We start from the raw sequence: 6,554 nt of genomic DNA on the forward strand, positions 1-6,554 counted from the left end.
GCAGGGAGCCCTAGGGGGCGCTCTCCCTGCCGAGCAGCCTGGCCGGGCAGCCGCGGAGGTGGACCCTCTCCAGGGGTGGCCATACTGGGGGTCCTGGGAGCAGTTGGGGGTTCCTGTTGTATTGTGAGATATTTTTTATTATTGAACATTTATACTCAGCAGCACCCAGAGGCCAACCAGCATGAGCCCCAGTGCTGGGTGCTGTATAAATGTTATCCTGTCCGCACCCTGGGTTGGGCACTAGCAGGGAGTATCAGACGTGGGACCTCTGGATCTTAAAGCATGAGTCTCCACTGTGTAGTGCAAAAAACCCAGCTCTGTTCACCAGGGCAGTAGCAGGCTCATCACCCGTCTGTGGCTGTCACCACGAGAGGTAGAGAGAGCACCACATTGGGAGGGTGTGGGCTACAGAAACACATTGTGAGAGGCAGTCCCTACTCCTGTAGAGCTTCCTGTCTAAGATGGGAGATTACCCCCGACTGGCTTGCTCAGATCCACCATGGGGTCACTTGGTTGCCTGCTATCCTAACAAACCCCAGTTGTACAGAGCTCCTGGCACAGACACTCCTCCCTGGAGGCCGCCACACTTTCAAGCTGGTTGTGAAGTCCCATATACACAGTCTGTGAGATGCCTCTGGACCCTGCAGGACGACAAGGCCGTAAGAGGCAATTACCGTTAGTCATAACTTATAGCCAACGTGACAGGTGGCTCAGGAGGAGGAGTCAGAAACACCTGAGTACTGGGACACTGACTCACCCTGGGACCCTGGCCAAGTCCTCTGACTACCCTGTGCCCCAGTTTCCTTTAATATGGAGGTGATAAGCCTGGTTTCCCCATTTGCTGCTCACAGTGACTCCAAGCGGGGGAAAAAGGAGAAACACCTGGAGCAACAGGGCTGGGGAAGATAGGAGAAAATGAAGGGCCAGGATTGTGCAGGGAGCAAATGAGGGGAGCAGGACAAAACAATCCCAGGAGTGGGGGCAGAGAGAGAAGCCAAGTGTTTTACTACAGAGTGGGGGGAGATCAGTGTTGCTTGGGGCTCTGTGTCCAATTTACTGATGCTGTTAATTACAAAGAGACCCAGAACTAAAACCTCTCTCAGAGAAACAGAGGTGGCAGGGGAGGAAACAGGAGTGTATCCCAGCCACAGACAGAAATGAAACTGGAGCCACAAGGTCATTGCCAGCTCTGGGGCCGTGAGGGGACAGGGAGCTTGTCTCCCTTGAGTTGGGAGGGTACTGTAGACAAAGTGGGGAATGGGGGACTCCCCACTCGCAATGGATGTGTTCACTTCTATTTCCTGGCAGGTGCCTGAGCTGCCCAGGCCTGGCCTAGCCCCAGTGCTCAGCCCAGAGCCAGGTAGATCTCTGGGCCTGGAGCAGGGAGCTGGGCAGTGGGGTTTGCCAGCCAGTTAATAGTAGCTGAATGCAAGGACTGGGGATCTTTTGGGGTGTAAGGATCCCCTGAGGCAGTGGTGCTGGGTTAATCTGGGCCAACAGGGCCTGAGATGAATCAATTTGAATTTAATTGTGTGGGTGGATATGTACATGTGGGCCACCCACCACGGCTCTGCGGGGGACCAGGGTCGGGGCACTGGGACTTCTCCCGCCCAGCCTGGTGCTTCTTTTGGAGAGCGGGGGGAGGAGCGGCTTCCCCTGCTGCCCCCAGCTTCTGCCAAGTATGGGGGCACTGGGGGCTTCCACCGCTGTGCCTGCCCTGCCCATCTGGCACTGCTGCCTGGGAGCAGGGGCGAGGTGCCGGGGCTTTCCCTGTCCCACCCACCCAGTGGCTGGGGCTGCAGGGCCCCTCAGTTGGCCAAGGCCCCTGGGCATAGGCCCTGTAGGCCCAGTGGCTAATCCGTCACTGCCTGGGGTGGGGGAGGGAATGTTGGAGCAGGTCAGGCATCAATGCAGCATGTGGCTATTTTGATCTGAGACTCGGTACCAGTGAATAAATAGGATTCCCCATTTAGCAGATGAGGGATTAAGGCACCTTCTGGCGAGTCAATAGACTCAGGCGGGATCACTGAGCAGCCGGCACTGACCAAGAGTGTGCTGGCACAGCTCTCTCCAGAGACATGCACTAGCCTTAGAGCAGGTGCAGTGAGCTGTAGCTCACGAAAGCTTATGCTCTAATAAATTTGTTAGTCTCTAAGGTGCCACAAGTAATCCTTTTCTTTTTACTCTCACTGTCTCCCTCCTCCAGCCAGGACAGGTGTTATACCAATAAAATAAAAACCAGCAGGATCTTATTAAAGGGGATAAGACAAAATGTCACATTTATTGTGATTACAAAAAGAATCATAGTAGGCAGTCAGTTATAGCTATAACATTTCATTCAGCTTCACATTCATTCACATGTTCGTTCATACACACACACAGGTTCTCAAAAAAAAAAAGGAGTACGTGTGGCACCTTAGAGACTAACAAATTTATTTGAGCATAAGCTTTCGTGAGCTACAGCTCCCTTCATCGGATGCACACAGGTTCTGTAGCTGCTGTATAGTTACCAGTCCTGAATATAGCTTGAGTTTATGGCTTGGGTTTGTAGCTCATGGTGGCTAACTGGCCAGGAAAGCCAGGCACAAGGAAGAGCTGGGTCTCTGTTGGGCATGTACCGATGCCCTTCCATGTTGGCAGCAGAATGTTACCTTTCAAAGTCTTCCATCTCACCCATCCTTTTTGTAGGCTTTAGTTTGAATCCAGAGTCTATAGATCTTGCTGTGTCACGCTGCCTCTGGGTTCTGTGTGATTGATCAGCCGTCAATTGCAGACATGACTTTCAGCCTAGGACCTGGATTTGATGTTTCTTCAATTGTACTTTTGTTCTTTTCTCTTGAGGGTGGACTCCTCTTACTTTCTCAGGGCTATTGTCTGCATCTTCAGCCGTTGGGTGATTACACTTTATTTCATCAGGACAGGCTGGGGCTGGAGGTTGATTCCATCATCCATGCATACCTCATTCACACATCTAAACTAAACTAATAAGATTACAGCAGGGTTTTGCAAAAATGAAGGTTGCAGCAAGCTTTTACAAAATGAAATGAGCATTTTAAAATGGAGTTTGAGTTACAATATGGACAAGTGTAAGGAATGGCAAACAGTGAACAGAAGTTACAATATAGACAAGTATAATGAATGACAAACAGTGAGCAGAAGTTACAATGTTGAAACAGGGTAAGTTTCAGTGATTTAAGCAGCAACTGGATCGAAAGTGAAACTCAATTAGCCAGTTATTGGGGTAACCGGTTTATGAATGAATGTTGTTTCATTCATTAAACTTTGCTTATGAAGTTATATTAATAAAGTGAAAAATTAAAAACAATTTAATTGATCAGTTCTACACGGGCACCACCTGTGCACACTTGGAGGCGTCTCCTGAAGTAACCAGGGGGTGAGTCCCATCAGGTACCAGACAGGCTGGAGGAGATTGTTCCAGCCCGTGCTAGCCAGACCACAAGGCTGCCCTGAGCTCAGCCCAGCTCTCACAGTGAGCTCTCAAAGAGAGTCTCCCCGCGCATGGACTGAGAAGGGGCCCTGAGGTTCCCAAACTGAATTCCCTGCTGTGCTTGATAGAATATCCAGTGCGGAATCAGCCTCCTGCTTGCTCAGCTCACCAGCCTTGGGGTATCTCATACCCAAGTTGCTGGCTCTCTGGAAACCTCTCAGGTCCATCATAGTGTGTCCTGGCAACCTCCTCTTTTACCCTTATTCTGCCCCAGGCTGCTAAGATCCCCTGAAATTCACATGCAGATTCACCGCTGGAGGCAGGGTGTTCTCAGTGGAGTGCTTGTAGAACCCGCAGAGCAGTGTGTATGATGGGACCCCCTTTGTGCCTGGTCCAGGGAGGATGTGATGCTGATAAAGCACCAGCTAGGGAGCTGTAGCAGCTCATGCTCTTTACTCTGGAGGTCCCTGCTTCAATCCCTGGTGCCTCCCCATTCCTGTGGGCCTGAGGGTTTCTTCATCCTTGGCACGAACTGAAGGCCTGTCTATTCAGCTGAGTTTTTCCTGGGGGTGGGTTTGAAGGGTAAGGGTCTCCATCGTTTGTGGGTGGATCTAATCTCTATCTAATCGCACATCTAAAGAGCACCTCTTTGTCATGGGGCCTGCGGCTGTGAGAAGGTGATCAGGAACAGTCAATATGATTCACCAAGGGCAAGTCATACCTGACCAACCTGATTGCCTTCTATGATGAGATAACTGGTTCTGTGGATATGTGGAAAGTGGTGAACGTGATATACCTTGACTTTTGCAAAGCTTTTGATACGGTCTCCCACAGTATTCTTGCCAGCAAGTTAAAGAAGTATGGATTGGATGAATGGACTATAACATGGAAAGAAAGCTGGCTAGATCGTCGGGCTCAATGGGTAGTGATCAAAGGCTCGATGTCTGCTTTTTAGCCAGTATCAAGCGGAGTGCCCCAGGAGTTGGTCTTGGGGCCAGTTTTGTTCAACATTAATGATCTGGACGATGAGATGGACTGCACTCTCAGCAAGTTTGCAAATGACACTAAGCTGGGGGGAGAGGTAGATACGCTGGAGGGTAGGGATAGGGTCCAGAATGACCGAGAGAAATTGGAGGATTGGGCCAAAAGAAATCTGATGAGGTTCAACAAGGACAAGTGCAGAGTCCTGCACTTAGGAAGGAAGAATCCCATGCACTGGTACAGGCTGGGGACCAACTGGCTAAGCAGCAGTTTTGCAGAAAAGGGCCTGGGGATTACAGTGGACGAGAAGCTGGATATGAGTCAGCAATGTGCCCTTGTTGCCAAGAAGGCTAGCAGCATACTGGATTGCATTAGTAGGAGTATTGGCAGCAGATCGAGGGAAGTGATTATGCCCCTCTATTCAGCACTGAGACCACATCTGGAGTATTGCATCCAGTTTTGGGCCCCCACTACAGAAAGGATGTGGACAAATTGGAGAGAGTCCAGCGGAGGGCAACGAAAATGATTAGGAGGCTGGGATACATGACTTGTGAGGAGAGGTTGAGGGAACTGGGCTGATTTAGTCTACAGAAGAGAAGAGTGAGGGGGGATTTGATAGCAGCCTCAACTACCTGAAGGGGGGTTCCAAAGAGGATGGAGCTCGGCTGTTCTCAGTGGTGCCAGATGATAGAACAAGGAGCAATGGTCTCAAGTTGAAGTGGGGGGAGGTCTAGGTTGGATATTAGGAAAAACTATTTCACTAGGTGGGTGGTGAAGCACCGGAATGGGTTACCTAGGGAGGTGGTGGAATCTCCATCCTTAGAGGTTTTTAAGGCCTGGTTTGACAAAGCCCTGGCTGGGATGATTTAGTTGGGATTGGTCCTGCTTTGAGCAGGGGGTTGGACTAGATGACCTCCTGAGGTCTCTTCCAACCCTAATCTTCTATGATTCTATGATCTGGTGGCAGTATGGATTTTAACAGTCATCTGTCTGAGGCCTTGTGTTGTTCATGCCCCTAGAAAGGTGGGGGCCCTAGATGGGCTGATGTTTGGGGATGCTAAGCACCTTCCCCTCCCAGAGAAGTCAGTGGCAGCTAGAGGGGCTGAGCACTATTTATTAAGTCAGACCAAGAAACAATCACAATATGCACTATGGGTCTGATTTCCCACTGAGCTCAGCCTCCAACAGCTCCAGTTAGGCACCTAAATCATGTGGCCAGACTCCCGAAGGCCTTGGCTTCCAGCAGCCTCTGTTGTTCTCAACGGGTGCTGCTGGGCACAGAGCACCGGCAATCTGGGCCCTGCATCCAGGTGCCTAAATGAAAGCTGAACTATTTGGAAAACCAGGCGCTAGCATATCACAGGGTGAGAGAAGAACCTGCTCTAGAAGTGAAATGGGGAATGACTGCTGCCTCATGCAAAGCCAATATATGCCCATAACACTTCATTGTGAAGTATTAACCCTTCAGATAATTTCTTTGGGCTGTTAACAGGCACTGTCAGCATCAAACTCTCCAGATGGACACCCAGAATCAGCTGTCACATTTGGGGGAAATGTTGTCATTTTCCGTTGTTGTTTCCTAGATGTGAAGGTCAGACAGAACCATTGTGATCATCTCATCTGACCTCCCGTATAACACAGGCTAGAGAATTCCATGCCGTTTGTGTGACTCCGTCACAGCAACAAGGGGGAGAAGCACATTTAATGGTGTGAGGAAACATGGCTGTAAAATCTCACACATGGGCCAGGAGACTCAGGGGTAGGACTTCATTCCTGTTTTGAAACAGCCTGGATTTCCAGCAGGCAGGAAACTGCATTGCACAGAGATTGCAATTGGGTTCTCTCGACACCAGTGACCCAAATGAGTGTGGCTTTTTTGCCTGTCCCAGGACCTACCAGCCTCTCCCTGTAACGTAATTACAGACTCTGACTTCAAGAGAGCACTTTTCACATCCTAACCTCTGTGGCAGCTGTCTCATACCTGGAGAGCTTCTAGCCTCTTGGGCTGGGTGCCGTTTTCCTTTCAAGCCTGCAGTTCCCGGCCTAGTGGAGGAAGTTACCGTAGTTTGCCCTCCCATGGCATCTTGGGCTCAGCTCACAAACATTAGGGAAAGAAGTCTCCCAA

This window comes from Dermochelys coriacea, chromosome 7, assembly GCF_009764565.3.
Source record: "Dermochelys coriacea isolate rDerCor1 chromosome 7, rDerCor1.pri.v4, whole genome shotgun sequence".
NCBI lineage: Eukaryota > Metazoa > Chordata > Testudines > Dermochelyidae > Dermochelys > Dermochelys coriacea.